At 38.6% G+C, this 17,091-nt stretch overlaps 1 pseudogene; it reads left to right on the top strand.

Annotated features, from left to right (window-relative positions):
- The first annotated feature begins 2,660 nt into the window (after positions 1 to 2,660).
- LOC147488830 (small nucleolar RNA R71) lies at positions 2,661 to 2,753 on the top strand (annotated as a pseudogene).
- The last annotated feature ends 14,338 nt before the right edge of the window (positions 2,754 to 17,091 follow it).

The following is a 17,091-nucleotide window of genomic DNA, read 5'->3' on the forward strand; positions in this document are numbered from 1 at the left end:
CAGATACTCGAGACTTTATCTAGACGTATGTATGAACATGCAGTTTATCATATATCAACAACCGAAATAATTGTGGATCATTCTATAAATAAATATCACAGAAAACATATCCAAACACAATCAAGCACCAAGATTTCCTATGACTCAACCTAGTGAAATGGAAGCGAAGTCGGATAACCCTATTATGTAACCTATCATGCACCTTATTTTTCATTTTGAATGAGTGGGTGTTCTAGTAAATAAGTGTGGAAAAGTGAATGGTTGTGAAGAATATGGTGGATATGGATAAGTTGTAGAAAGACAGCCTGTAAACCAATGAGGATGTGGTTTTAGAACAAAACTCATTCATTGTGTGTGTAGGGACTGCCTAATTCTGAAAATGAAGGTGTCAAATGGTTTGTCCTTCTGTAGTATTTGTTTACTAGGTGGATTTAAAAAATTATGAAGCACAGAAGAAACAACAAGATCCAGTGCAAACTCGGGATTCCTTTGAAAGGGTGGAAGGAGGGGAATCGAGGTGGATGTTGTGCAAAGTAGTTCTTGATAGGGTGATTCATCACTTGCTCGAAGAAACTCATCGAATTGCTCATCTAGATTGGTCATATCCTCGTTACTATGATAGTCCTCTATATCTTTGAGAAAGTCATCTATCTCCTCCTCATCCGTAATATGTGTATCTACTAGTGTAGGGATGGAAATATTGGAGTCTGATCTTCCAAAGGAAAGAAATTTAGGCATATGATTATCAGGGAACGTGTTGTTGAAATAATCTCTAGCAACGCTCTCGATCATGCTAACCTCTCCATCCATAGACGAATCGGGTAACTGTGTCCTTGTTTTAAAAATATTGACTTCAACAGCAAGATGGCCAAAAGACATGGACATTGAACCATCGTGGCAATTAATGAGCGCATTGGCAGTTGCCAGAAAAGGTCGCCCTAAGATGATCAAGACAGAGTCATTAATCCACTTCCTCGTGTCGAGGATGACAAAATCAGCCGATAGTAAAAATCCTGAATTTTACCGTAACATTTTCGACGACACCCTTAGGATACTTAATAGACCGATCAGCTAATTGCAACGCCATTCTAGTGGGTTGCATCTCGCCTAGACCTATTTGTCTATACAAATAAAACGGAGTAAGTTGACACTAGCCCCCAAGTCTAATAATGCCGTCGTCAGATAAGAATCTCCTAAAGTGCATTGTACGAGGGGGCTAACCGTGGTCCTTGTACTTAACAATTCCATTATGTTCGATATAGAGTTGGGAATTGTTCGTTAAAAGGCGCCTTTTGGTATATTGGTCTTACTCCTAGTAGTACACAATTCCTTAAGAAACTTAGCATGGTGTGGTAGCTTTTTATAGCTTCGAGGAAGGGAAGGTTTATAGTTAGATTCTTAAAAACATCCCTAATCTCCTCGTAATTTGTATCCCTAGTTAACATGGCTAATTTTTGTGGAAACGGTGGTTTCTGTTTATATTTAGCAATGGTATTACCTGGATGTTTAACCGTGGCTTCCTATTTCTTAGGTTTTGTTGTAACTGGTACCTCTACAGTGGTAGGCTCTTCAGTTTCTATTTCGCTATCTAGTAATATAGCAGGTGTAGGGGCTACTGGTGGGGTAACTTTAGGCATAGTTACTTTGTTATCAACCACTCTACCAGAACGGAGGGTGGTGATGGCCTTTAGCTCACCTACGGTTTCATACTCATTACTAGTATTATCGGTTACCTCAAAGGCTGTATTTGTTGTTTTAGGATTAGGTATTTCGTTACCTGGAAACACACCTTTGGGTTGGGCTTTATCTTGAGCCAATTGTTTGGTTAAATTATTAACGGATTGTAGAAGCTGTTAGTTAGATTGAGCCATGGTTTGGAAAAGTTTTTGGCTCACTTGTATGAAGGTGTCAAGACGATCCGGTTGTGTGGGTATAGTAGTCACGGGTGGTGTGACTGGAACTATTTCAAGTGAATTATTTATAGGTGGATTTGGGTAGTTATTATTTACCGGAACGATACCTCTACTAGCATTATAATTATTATAACTACTTTGACCTTGTGCTTGACCTTGTCGAGGTTGCACTTGGTTGTTATAATTATTAAAATTTCCCCGACCACGCCCTTGTCGTGAGTGGGGCTTGGTTAAAGCCGCGTAGGCCTAACATATTGGTTATTGTACCCTTGAGGTGTGACATTTTGGTTATTTCTCCAACCGAAGTTTGGATTTTGTCTCCAAGGGCTTAGGTTCACTATTAATGGAACAAGCCTGTTCATAGGCTATAGGACGATGGGAGTCGGGATGCTCGGGGCTCCAAATAAACTACATGGATTTGAATTTACATTCATGACGGGGATTGGCTTTTGTTGTACAGAAATGGCCTATACCTTTTTAGTGAGTGATTCGATTAGAGTTTTTAGCTCAGGATCGTGTTTAATTTCAAACATACCGGCGGCCTTAACTGTATTAGAAGAACTAGCGGAGCGGTGGATATCGTCACTACCCCCCCAGTTGTTATTTCGCTTAGTTTGGTCCTCTAAAAATTTATAAGCCTCCAAGGCTCCTTTGCTTAAGAAACTACCCCCATTCATTATGTCTAGGACTTCTTTATGGTGGTGTAGAAGTCCTTTGAAAAAGGCACGAACTAACGTGTCTTTCGCTAAGTTATGATGTGGACACTCTATAAGGAGATCGGTGAAACGATTCCAAGCCTCAAAATGATTCATGAGGATTTTGTCGAAAAGAAATGAATCTTGGAAAGCATCTCATCCGCCTTTAGGGGTGGGTAAAAAATGTTCCATAAACAAATGAACAAGTTTAGCCCATGAGTCCACGTAATTAGGCGCTTTGCGCTTAACCAAGATGCCGCCTTTATCGGGCTAAGGTGAAAGGGAATACCCTTAATTTAATTTGTTCCGCACCAACCGTAGGATGGTGGAATGTTGTTAGGACTTGTTCAATCCCTACGATGTGCCGATAAGGTTTTTCATGGTCTAATCCATGAAAAATGGTAACAAATTAAAAATATTTGGAGGGATTCGAAATCCCACCGGGGTCCGCTAGAACGATGCAAGATTTGGGGCTATCGCCAAGGCTTTTGTAGAAGTCGAGAGAGGCCTCTCTCTTCTTCATCGGGCATTGTGGTCGTGATGTGTGTGAAATAGTAGCTAGAGGTGTAGTGGGTGGTATACTAGATAGACTTGTTTGTTGACGTTGTTGTGTAATTACGCTCGGTGTTTTGTTCGCCAAACCTTAATCTCATACAAGACTAAAACCAAACTTAGCTAAACACATCAACACTCCAAACAATTCGATATACTAGTATAAACCTCTAATAGAGAGCGAGGTGTGGAAGAAAGGAATACCTGATTAGGCCCTTGCTTCGCTTTATGAATAACGCCTTGTTTACGCTTTGTTCAGTGTATATAGCGAGGTTAGAACACCGAAAAATATGAAAGATCAAAGTTCAAATCAAAACAAACCGCCGAACCGAAAAAATTTTGTTAAGGCGCTGTCCCTCAGATAGATAGCGTGGTCGCTACTTCATTGTATTTTAGAATTCCAGAGTTTAAGGGCGGGTCGCGCTCCACATGGGGGCAGGTCGTGCTCGTGGTCCAGTGAGTTAGGGCGGTCGTCACTCAAGGAAGCGCGACGCCAACGCCAAAGTAATTTTTTTACCCGGAATTTTTCAACTCTGAAATGGACAACCATAGTATGAATCAAACAAGGGTGGGTGGGTGAAATGGGACTTTAAGAACAGTACTAACACTACGAAAACAATACGAAAGTGAAACTAAGATGGCAGCGGTGCCATTTGGTAATAGATAAAATTGAATCGTCTTACCTACGAAATAAAGTGATGAAACTTACAAACACAAGTAAAACTAAACTAATTTTATGGGTCTTATATTTTTATCAAAGATTCTACTCTCAAGTCTATGAGATATAGTGGAGTAGAGTGATTCGTTCCACTTTTAGTCCTTCCGCATGCTATGTTCTCAAGTGTAAGTACTCTAAACTTAAAGTCTAATGAGAGATTTACGAAAAAGGCAACTAGACTATGATGCAACTACCCACGAAATGCAACTAGTCGACGATGGGAATAACTAAGGGAATGCTACGTTGATTCTATGATAAGGAGTTAGAGGGGGATTGATTTCACCTTAACTCGACTTAATCCTATTAACGACGAATCGTAGTAATCCGAATTGAATAGCTTCGCAGAATAATTGGTTCTTCCTAATCCCTAATTACACATGGCATTCCTACCAATTCATAACTAGCATGTGAATGATTAAACCCATTCTCATGGTGAACTAATCGTTTCTATAGTGGAAAGGAAATTACGACGATTCTACGATATTCGGAATCAAGCTTTCATCAAGGCTTCTTAACCCCCTCTAATGGAGGTTTAGCCGAGAATCATTACGCAATCATTTCCGATTACATTTAAACTAAACATGATATAAAGAATTGAAATTTACTTAATTAAACAATAATGAAATCTAATTTAATGACTCAATTGAAATAAAGACAGGAATTGAAATTAGATCTAGGAATGGAAATGACAAAATCAAAATTGATAAAAAATACTACTTTATTGATCTAATCAAAATGAAGAACAAGATTCAAAGGTTTAATCTAATACAATAATTGAAATGGAACTAAACTTAATTAATCTACATGAAAAACTAGATCTAGAATTCATTAATGGAGGCTAACTAATCTAAATCTAATCTAGGTCTAACTATCTACCATTAACAAAGAGCTAAGCTTTGGTTTTTATATGTTCAGATCCAAAAATCGTGCATGGGCTTGGAGCCATGTTTTGGGCCAGAGAATCAGGCCCAAAACCCAATTCTTTCAAATCAAAAAGGGCCTCTTCAGCTGCAGTTGGCTTCAATAGACTTTCTGTCCACTTTTGCTCCTCTTATTGGGTCAAGGCTTAGACCATTGGAAATATCTTTCCGAGCCGGTTGTTTTGACATAAGGTAGGCCCCATTCCGAGGTCCGAGTCCAAAGATATGTCATTCGGAAGTTCTCACCGACTTTGTCTTTGTTTTCGCTCAAGTCGACTTTTCAGCTTTTGGACCGGCTTTTAGAAAGGCTTTGTCTTCTCGAAACTTGGCCTTTAATCACGGAACTCCTTAGTAACCGACCTTTGCTCCTTTATCTCGCTAAAGTGGCACATTTTGCACATAATGAACTTTGAAGCCTGAAATGCATAAAAACACGTAATCAGTGTTAACTCTTAATTATTACTCACATAATTGGTCTAAAAGTATGACTGTTAAAGGGTTAAAACTACAGTTTTGGGCTCTTATCAGTAGCATAAAGGTCTACTGTCACATCTCCTTGCTTCTCATCATCCATTAGATCCTTTCTAGTAGCATCAAGATTTATTTTGCCAATTTTATTTGCCTACATAAAAAAAATGTAGAAGTAATGAGGTCAAAGCAGAACTCTGCAATACCAACTAATATACCAAATCCACATTCCCTCTCCTGACTATAAATGTAAACCAGCATCAATTCTAGTAATTAATAAAAAAGAAGTAAGTTAAACTAAGAGTATGACTAAAACATTCTCCTTTCGAACATACATGAGGACAACACATCAGAAGACTAACAAAGATTGTCAAACTGACAAAATATCAAAAGTAAAGAGTACATTTAAAAATAATAAAGTATGGTTTTCTTAAATGACTGCTGCAAAAATATCTCTATATAAGTTTGTTTACCTCATAGATATATGTTTTGCTAAAAATGCATCATAACACTCAAAGGCCTCTTCCTCTTTAGGAAGTAAGTGGGCATAACTGAAGGAGAGAAATAATAGGTTAGTAGTGAGCAAGTAGGCCACTCTTATCTCAATGACTACCAAACAAATATCCTCAACATATGCTCGAATGTAGAAAAATGGCGAAGTGTAGCTGATAAAACAGGAAAATAGTAAATGAAAAGAACATGTGAACGTATTTGTTAGCAGTTTCAAGGTACTCCAAGCACGATGGAACCATTTCTCAGACCTACCATATAAGAATCTATGGACCTCATGGACGACCATGTGCAGGAGCAACATTAGCACCTAAATTTCTATAGCAAGAAAATCTGGAGGTCAACCATTTGGACCATCTAAGACTTTCACATTCTCCATAGCCATATGTAAATTAAACACCAACGATTCATACAATTAGCACTGAAGCATCTGTCATGGTATTTTGACTTCCACAACTACATTTTATATTATGCTACCACCTGGGTGGGATAACCTCAGGGAAAGAAGCTGAACATTGACTTGAATTCCCGTACTTCCATGAAAAACAAGTCCCGTAGAGAGATGAGAAGTGGGGGAAAGAGTAAAATTACAATCTTTTCAACATCCTTCTTGCATAAAAAAGTATGTTCTATTCTGTACTCTGGAACAACTAACTATGTTAGATATTCCCATGGTGACCATTTCTGTGACAACCTATTTTACCTAGCCAGCAGATGTTCTAACTAGAGTCGGATTAAAGCTTTGAGTGTAAATCATTCAATAAATATGCTTTCAAACTTTAGCATAAGAGCACAACAAATTGAGCTAGTGCAAGCAAATTCCACCAGTGCAAGTATTTGATAGAACAAGAAAGACAACTTTCTTTTATTAATAATAAGTGAGCCATCATAGTGATTATAAAATTCCGTAAAGCATCGCCTTAAGCTTGGTAAGTTCTAGAAGTTTCCTTCCAAAAAGTAACTATCTAAGAGACACCAACTATAGCAAAGATTTTGAATTTTTGAGCATTGAATGCAACCGAATTCTAGCCTATATTAATGGACTAATGGTGCACACCCAAGCATGCTACATTATTGAAATTTAAAAACAATTAATGGATATTAAAGGGGGAGAATGAGAGAGACAGAAAGCTCTAAACTTGTTTGCCTTGCTTCTTCCTCCGCGACTCCTTTCAAAGATTAGTGAATACAATAGTGGTACTCCGAAACAAAATATTAGTATAAATCAAATCAAATCTTTATTTTAAAAACACTAAAAATGAGTGAATTTGTATTTGGTTGAGTGAGACAGGACAAACAGTTAGCTTAAGGGCTTTTTTTGGTTTTTTTCTTAATTTTCCAAAAACAAATAATCCTAATCGGCAGAAGTGAAGAAAGAGTCGTGAGAGATCGTGCTATTCATTTTGTTTGTTTTTGGTGAAGCATTGCACGGACCCACAAATGTTTGAAGAAAGCGGGCCGGGAGACTGAACATGGGCTTCATAGTAGTTTTATTTAGTGCAGTTGTGGGGCGGGACTAAAAAATTAGAAATTGGTTTTCTATGACTGTCACATAAACTTCGGTAAAATATGACTATTTTAGTGAAATAGTCACAAATAGTTCTCCACACATATACACTTTTTTTTAGAAAAAAACCATTTGTGACCGTTTCGAAAATGTACATCACAAAAAACTTTTTAAAATAGTCACAAAAACCCTTTCCTGCCATTTGTGACCGTTTCGAACACAACAGTCGCAAATAACTTTTTAAAACAATCACAAAAACCCTTTTTTTTACTAGTGAGTGGTACCACAGATTACCTGAGCATCAAATCAGGTCCTCAGAAGAGCTATTTAGGACTTTCATAGATAGGTACTCATGCAACAAGCATCAACCTAAATGGATCGATGCACTCTTCAACATCAAGAAAAAGGATGGAGAAGCATTGAGATCCTACATGCAACGGTTCATGGAAATTTTAATCTAAATAGAGTCTTGTGATGAACAAACAACTATAATAGCTTTTAAACAAGGGTTGGATAAAAATAATGCCTTATCCGGATCTCTCTCCAGGAAACCACCCCGTGATTTAGAGGAACTCCTTGATATGGTTGAAACTCATGCGGCGTGGGAAGAAGATGTCCCGAATGACGCGTTAAGAAGGGAAGAAAAACTAGTCCCAGCAGGAGTTCCTCAAGAAGGGAATTTTTCATGAAAATCAAAGAGAGACCGTAATCATGGTCACCAAAGGGCTGAATCCCCATCAAAGGGACGAATGCCCAGAGGGCAATACCAAAATGTAACTAGTAGTGCAGATTGAAAGCAACAAAAGAAGTAACGTGTGGAAGGAGTAGAAGAAACTCTTCCCTCAATGGACAGAAACTTCGCCCATCCTCTGAACAAAATGTTAGAAGAGGTTCTGGACTCTATAAAAAATTAGAGCTACCTCAAATGGCCAGCTCCGCTTAAGCCAGGTTCCCTGGGTACCAGAGACCAAATAATCTACTGCAAGTTCCATAAGGTCATAGCACCGGAGCATGCAGGACCCTGAAAAATGAACTACACGATCTGATTGAAAGGTGGTATTTGAAGCAATTTGTGGCACACGAATAGGCAAATGCAGTACAGCCTGAGGAGATCAGCACATCAGTTCAGGACCCCCCTGGTACTGGACCGCTTAACGGCCGACTCCAAATAAATATGATTTCTGGTAAATCAAGTAAACGAAGTGGACAGGTCACTGACAAGGGTGCGCGATATCAAATGCGAATCGCCAAGGCAGATGAGGATCATGAACAGCGAGCTGACTACAAGAGCTCAGGTCAACGCAGTACCCCAGAAAGATCCGCTCATTCTTTTCACTGAAGCTGACTGCTTTAACATCCAAAGCCCACATGAGGATGCGCTGGTTCTCACACTCCCTTTTGGAGATTATGATTTGCATCGCATATTGGTGGACCTAGGCAGTTCAGCAGATGTACTCTACTACAATGAATTCAAAAAGTTATAGATCCCAAATGCAGAGATGGTTGCCACCAGCTCCAACTTGTATAGATTCAGTGGGGACAAAGTTCTCACAATTAGGGAGATCTAGTTACCTATAGCCACTGGTCTGGTAACTCTTATCATAAATTTTGTTGTGGTAAAAACCAACACACCATATCACATAATTTTAGGCAGGACCTGGCTATACAGACTCCGAGTCCTTCCCAACACCTATCAACAATGTCTAAAATTCCTATATCATGGGAAAATTGAGACAATTAGGGGAGATTAGGTGGCTGCCAAGACGTGCTATGCTTTGGCAAAAAAGTAGTCCCCACTCCCTTTTGAACCAATGGAGGTGGGGCGACCCGCAAAATAGCAATTACAGTTGGATCCCCCTCTCCCAAACTTGGTCCCAAGAGAGAGGGAGGAAGTGGATATTGGGGGAGGCAGCTCACCAAAAACCACTTTCATCGGCATTATGTTGAGTTCTGAAGAGCGCATGGCTCTGATACAGTTCCTCCAAGAGCATAAGGATGTGTTTGCTTGGTTTTTGAAGAAATGCCAGGAATTGATCCCCATGTGGCATGCCACCGACTCAATGTCCGCAGTGATGCAGTAGTAGTCAAGCAGAAACTAAGGAAAATAGGTGCTGACAGATCCAAAGCTATAAAAGCTGAAGTTGAAAAGCTGAATGCAGCTAAATTTGTCAGAGAAATCAATTTTCCCACTTGGATTTCTAATATTGTCCCAGTAAGAAAGAAGAATGGGTTATGGAGAATCTATATCGACTTCACGGATCTGAACCATGCATGTCTAAAGGACAGCTACCCTCTACCACGAATTGATAAATTGGTAGATGCAACGGCTGGACATGAACTGTTGTCTTCCACAGATGGGTCGTCTGGTTTACAACTAGATCCCCTTGCATGAAGAGGTCCACAAGCATGCAAGTTTCACAACCGAGGATGGCCTGTATTGCTATCAGGTCATACCGTTCGGGCTGAAAAATGTAGGGGCTACATACCAGCAATTGGTAAATAAGATGTTCAAAGGATTGATAGGTGACATTGTGGAGGTGTATGTAGATGCTATTTTGATCAAAAGCCTAAGACGAGGAGATCATCTCTCCCACCTGAAGCGTGCATTCGACATTTTTAGGGAGTATCACATGAAGCTTAACCCTGCAAAGTGTGCTTTCTCTGTCTCATCAGGGAAGTTTCTGGGGTATCTAGTTACTAAAAGAGGAATTGAAGCAAACCCAGATCAAATCCGGGCACTCCTAGATATGTCCTCACCTAAAAATATGAAAGAGGTTCAAAAAGTTATGGGCAGGTTAGCAGCTTTGAACAGGTTCATCTCCAAGAGTTCGGATAAGTACAAACCTCTCTTTCAGTTACTGCAAAAAAATACCTCATTTGTATGGACGAAAGAATGCAAGAAAGCATTTGATCAACTCAAAACATACTTGGGAGCACCACCAATCCTTTCCAAGCCAGTTGAGGAAGAAGTCTTGGGTCTTTATCTTTGTTCATCTGACTACGGTATCAGCTCTAAATGTACTAATACGCGTGGATGAAAAGAAGGTTAAAAAGTCTGTCTATTTCTTAAGCCGCACACTTCTTCCAGCGATAACAAGGTACCCAAAACTCGAAAGAGTAGCTCAAGCACTTGTTTTCACAATGGCAGAAGAGTGATAAAATGCTTACCAAACTTCCAAATCCTACACTATCGAGTAATCACAGAGTACCAATTATTCTCTAGCGGGTTGTTCTCTAAGGCTCTCTAGAAAGACCGAATAGGTCAAGGAGGCTAGCAAAATTATCTGATAATCAACAACCGGAAATAATAATATGATATTATTTACGCCCCTTAATCTCGAGTATAGAGGGTCGCTTGATGAGAAATCCATCTAGCGTAATTTTTAATAATTCTTACCCAATTTTTCTCTAGAATTGTTCTCTAACTTTATGCAACAAGAATTTATTTTAAATGACACTAGCGTAATTCCCCTGGGAGATTTCCCAATGACCTTCTACCATTGTGGAATAGGTCTTCTACTCCAACTACCCACTAAGTTTTCAAATGATCAACGATCCGGCCTTGAATCTTTAAAAAACCGTCTAGATCCATAATGGAGCCAAGCTAACAAGGTGAATCTAATTTGTTTGTGGATGGATCTTTAAATGAATAAATGACAAAATTGAAATTAACAACTAACTATTTAGTCAATCCTAAACAATATTCAAAGATTTAATCTAAAAAAGAGAAATCCATCCGATTAGGTCTGGAATGCTTCCAACAATGAGGCATAATATGAAACCAAGAGCTAAGCTTTTGTTTTTATACATCCTCTAAAATGGCTTTGGATCCGGGCCTAACACACCTCTTTCGGTCAAAAGGCCTTTTAGTTCGACTCATAGTTGGTTGTTTTTCCAAAAAAGAAATGAGCCGGTGTTTTCACATAAAATCCACCTCCAATTCCGGTGGTCGAGGCCAAAGATATGGATGAGTGAATGGCAAAATACACGAACTTTGAAGCCCTAAATGGAGCCTTCTTATTATTCACATAATTGAGCAAGTTTGAAAAATTCAGTTCTATCAACTGCCTCCGGTTTTAGTGACTCAATAGACACGTTGATGGTAGATGCTTTAGCATATGTTGCCTATCAAGGCCTCGGTCAGTTGGGAAACAACGAAGTCTCGTTCAATCCCTATCGAGTTCGAGGAGAAATCTAGCATTCAGTTCCTAGTTACAACAGTTTATGTTGTTCCAGCCATTACTCCAACTTGGATGGATCCATATAAGTCCTACCTCAAAGAAGGCACACTCCCTGAAGATAAGAGTATAGCAAGGCATCTGCTTGCAAAGATACATAGATTCACCCTCGTAGGAGACGATCTATACAAGAAGTCATTTCTGGGACCTCATCTCAGATGTCTCTCCCCAGATCTCACTGAACAGGTTATACAGGAAGTTCATGAAGGAATTTATGGCAACCATACTGGGGGCAGAACTCTAGCTCTCAAGATCCTAAGGCAAGGATAATTTTGGCCATATATGCAAAAGATGTGCAAGTTTTTGCCCGCAAGTGCAAAAAATGTTAATGATTCACTCCACTTATCCATGCTCTGGCGATAGAACTGCACCCATTGGCCAGTCCATGGCCATTCGCATAGTGGGGCACTGACATTATAGGGCCCCTACCACCCACGCCTGGCAATGTCAGATTCTTGTTGGTCGTAATGGATTACTTTACCAAGTGGATAGAAGCAGTTCCTCTTGTCTTCAATCGAGAACAGGACGTCAGAAAGTTCATTTGGAACAAAATTGTCTGCAGGTTTGGCATACCCAAAGTTATCAATTATATGATTATAGGACTGGTTGCTAAACTGTGTGAAAAGTTTCACATCACCCATCTATTCTCAACTGCAAGGTATCTGATAATCATATAATTGATAATTTACCTACGAAATGAACGATGAACTCAAAACGTAAGTAAACTAAAACTATTTATGATCCTATATGCTTATCAAAGATTTCTCTACTCTCAATCCTATGAGATATAGTGGAGTAGGAAGTTCATTCCACTCCTAGTGCTCTAGCATGGAATAGTTTTCTAATCTAATTAGTTGTTTTTAAGTCTAATGAGAGCTTTACGAAGGTGTGTTATACTACGATACCTATATGAAATTGATTATGTTGAATCTAACTACGAATGCTATGGAAATATGATTGTTTTGAATCTAGATAAAGAATTAGAGGGGAATTGAATCCACCTCGAATCCAACTTAATAGCCTAGCATAGATTCTTGTATCTCGATTCTTACGCTCTTACAAAGAAGAAATTCGAAGTTCTAATCCCTAGTGTTCATGGCATTTCTACCGAAAGTACTAACTAGCATGTGAGGTCGCCCACCCATTCTCATGGCTTAATCACGACCTTCTATATTGGAATAGATTCTATAATGCTTCTACACTATACCACTAAGTTTTCATCATGGCTTCATCAACCCCTCTAATGGAGGTTTTAGCCTTGAATCATTCCACAATCATTCCCATATGAATCTAAACTAAACATATTATCAAGATTCGAAATTTACTAATCTAAACTAAACGATAATTAAATTCTAATTAACAACTAAGAAATGGTAACCAACAATAATTAAAACTAGATCTAATATATTGAAATAACACAATTCGAAATTGATAAAATAACTATTTTATTTATCTAATCAATCAAGAACAATGATTCAAAGACTTAATCTAAATCAAGAATTGAAAATGGAACTAAAACTTAATTTAATTAATTAAACTAGATCTAGAATTATCTATATTGTTTTAGGTCTAACTAGCTACCATTAACAAAGAGCTAAGCTTTTGTTTTTATATGTCCAGATCCAAAAATCGTGCATGGGCTTAGAGCCATGTTTTGGGCCAGAGAATCATGCCCAAACCCAATATTTTTTCAAAAAAGGCCTCTTCAAGTTGGCTTCAATAGACTTTTTGTCCACTTCTGCTCCTCCGATTGGGTCAAGGCTTGGACCATTGGAAATCTCTTTCCGAGCTGGTTGTTTTGACATAAGGTAGGCCCCATTCCGAGGTCCGAGTCCAAAGATACGCCCATCGGAAGTTCCAAACTTTTCAGCTTTTGACTTTAGGAAGGCTTTGTCTTCTTGAATCTGGCCTTTAATCACTTTAACTCCTTAGTAACTGACCTTTGCTCTTTTATCTCACTAAAGTGGCACATTTCTGCATAATGGACTTTGAAAACCTGAAATGCATAAAAACACGTAATCGCGGTGTTAACTCTTAATTATTACTCACATAATCGTGGTCTAAAAGTATGATGGTATTCTGAGGGTTAAAACTACAGTTTTGGGCTCTTATCAAACCACCCCCAAACAGCATTTTGGTTGTCCTCAAAGCAAAGATGAGAAATTAGGATAAGTGACCAAAATGGAGTTCTATCTCTCGTTTAGTTGAGTCGCCGACCATATGAAAAAAATGCTGCCTTAAACCACTAGGAATTCCCATAGTGGACGAAGTTATAGCCCTCACTGAGAGTTTTCCAGTGAAGGTACTCACAAACTTTTTCGGTATACTACAACGACTAACTAAAAATAAAACTATTGTTTCCTCATTCATGTCCCAACTATCTATACATCTCCGATTGAATAAGAATAACTAAGTCAAAACCCTAAGCTAATACATGCATAATAATCAATCATCTATGATACAAATATAAATACTACGAGTAATACTATGAAATGCCTAGCAGGTTCCTTCGAATAGCGTCCCTTAAGTAGGTCCTCACATAAATGTCAAGACAAAACCACTCTGATTTTTCTGTTTCACTACTCCAACAATGCGATGGGCACACTTTACCTTATAATCTCAATGACAAACAAGGAAGCCGAGAGTCGATCAAACACATCTGCCACTTACTATCACACTAACCTAATCCTAATTGAGTTAGAGATCTTTATTAGGTGTTGCGGGGATTGGAAAATGGTTTAAGAAGGAAGGAAATGGATATTCAAAAGGACAAGTCTGAGATAATAGAGTCTTCATATTATGTAACTTAGAGAAAACCTTGTTATTTTCTTTTGCTTGGATACTTTGTTTCCATCCTTAGCCATATTTTTCTTTTTCTTTTCTTTGGCTTTTGACTCCCTTTTATTCTATTTTTTGGAGTTTTTATTTATTTCTATATATATATATATATATTTTTTATTTATTTATTTTTTCTTTTCCTTGGATGGAAACTTCTTTTCTTTTTCTGAAGCAGCTACTAATTTCTGTTTACCACTTCTTTCTTCACTCATTCTATTCTCGATTTATTCTATATTGGCTAAGTTGAATTTTTTATTTTGTTTTGTTTTGTAACAGGCAAGGATTTGTGGGTTATGAAAGGCTAAAGAAAGGCTAGGCATAGGTTTGAATTTCTCGCTATATCGATCCAAAGAGGGCCTAAATTCTCAGGATATGGCATAGTGATCAAGTAAGTGGACGTGTGATTTCTCTATCCGATTTTACTTCTCCCTTATGTCATTTCTCAAATGTTTCGCTTCATATAAGGCTTTTAGGCTATATTCTCACAGGATTTTGTAGAATAAGTACTCTAGCCTAGATTTGAAAAACTTATCATAACAATCATAGATACTCATGTAATATATTTATAGATAGATGCAAAGATTATTACCTACATATTAACCTAAGTTTCTAACAATTATTCCGATGCAAAAGCTACGGAGACTTCTAGATTGTTAAGAGCATAGAGAAAGAAAAACAATACCAATATTCCTAAGTGTATAGCATAAACTTATTTATTTATATTTTTGAATTTTTTGAAACTTTAACTAGAAAACAAATGCATATTATACATATCTATATCCTAACAGATGCCTTAATTACATCGCGTGTTTCTATGCCCCCAAACAAGAATCATGCTTTGTCCTCAAAGTATTGTAAATAAAGAGGGTAGGAAAAATACCATTGAAACGCAGTGAAATTCAGAACATCCGCAAAACAAAGTTAGAACGCATACTAATATAGGAAATAAAACCGACGCGAACTCTATAAGAGTTCCACCCATTATGGGGTTAACCGAATTAAATTACTTGGGACATAAGCGCACACTAACAAAACTAAAAACTTACCTTATCTCCCCGCTTTAGCATCCTCTTCCTCGTTAGTGAGACGAGGTTCCTTCAAGATCCCGCCAGCATTGTAATTTGCCAAGCTTGCCGCCAGCTTATCATCTACTAATGCTAACATGTTAAGTGTTATCATGTCCGATGGGATGTACGGGCAACCAAATGAGGGCCGATCTGCCATCCCGACCAAGTCATTATTCGCGAACGAAGCGAACCACTGATTGGTGGGTCTCATGACTTCAACCCTTTTCCAATCGGTGAATTGTGCACGAATACACGTAAACAACTACGCATGATGCGGCTTACTAACACCGCATAAGAAGATACTTACGCCTCATGGTTTGGGCTCTCTTAAGACTAGCGACTAATACTCGGGAATGTCATATCGGGCGATGTCCCTCACCTAAAGCGAGGAAAATATCACCAGCAGATCGCTTTTGCGTAAATGAACCGCCATTCCCCAAAATATTCATCGATGAATAACATGGTGGTGCCTACGCTTAGAAAAGGCTACCAAGGGCAATGTTATATCGCCCCACGGTCCATTACTCGAAATACCCTCCCCATAATACTCATGGAAATATGTATAATCATAAAGATATGCATTATCGGGTCATATATGCCCATGTGTGAACAGGATCGGTATTGGTAATCCCGAAACTAAAGCGACACATTTTTATCGAATTGATGTGCCGCGGTCTTCGACTACGACGGAGAATTCTTGTTCTCCATCCCGATTATAATAGAATTTAACATGGTCATAGAAATAAGTAGTAAGTTGTGAATATGAATCGCCATCACTTACCAAAGGTAGATGACGCCATCCTAATCTCGCAGGATCCTATGTCGGAACCAATGTCCATAAGTCTCGTGCCCAACACATCTTCGAAAGATCGCTTCAGGTATGACTATAGGAGATGTCATCTTAACTACTCTTTGAACAGTTCCAAAAATCCCTGGATCACCCTCCGAAAATTGGAATTTCCGTTAGCTAACGTATGCGGCGCCGGTGTGTTTCACATAGAAGGTCGGTCGCGCTCGTGTGTTAATGCTTTTACAGTGTTTTGGGCACGGGTCGCGCCAAGGAGGGCGCGGGTCGCGCTCTGACAAAATTTCGTGAAAATGTAGAGGGTGCAGGCGTGCTCTGACGAGGTTGACATGCCTCTTTTTGTGTGTGTAGATGTGGTATATGGATGATGTAGATAGATGATGGTCGTTGAACAAAAAGAAGCGTATCAAAACCTAATTATCCCTTAATAAGTAAAGGATGAGTAGGGTATCGTTCCACTTTTAAGTGTATGTTTATATGAAGGACAGGACTGGAAAGGGGGTTTGAGGGATTAAAAACTATAATTGTAGAGATTTTAGATTCTAATGTTAAACTAAACTAAACTAAACTAACTAACTAAACTTATACTAAAACTAAGAATTGGAAATAGGGAGAGAATATGAGAGAGATAGATTCAAGAGATTCAAATCCACTAATGCTTTTGATTCAATGACTTTTGCTTCATGTTGTTCTCCAAGTAGACTATAATCGGGCAATCGAGCGAAAGTGCCGATGCCTTTTAGGTGAAACATCGTTAAACAATTAACTCTACTTAAGGTTGTTCCTATGTTCATGTTACTAGTATCTTCTTTCCTTTTATGTGAGCTTAGGCAGCTATTCAATGAATCACCATCTAAGGC

This window comes from Coptis chinensis, chromosome 7, assembly GCF_015680905.1.
Source record: "Coptis chinensis isolate HL-2020 chromosome 7, ASM1568090v1, whole genome shotgun sequence".
Classification (NCBI taxonomy): Eukaryota; Viridiplantae; Streptophyta; class Magnoliopsida; order Ranunculales; family Ranunculaceae; genus Coptis; species Coptis chinensis.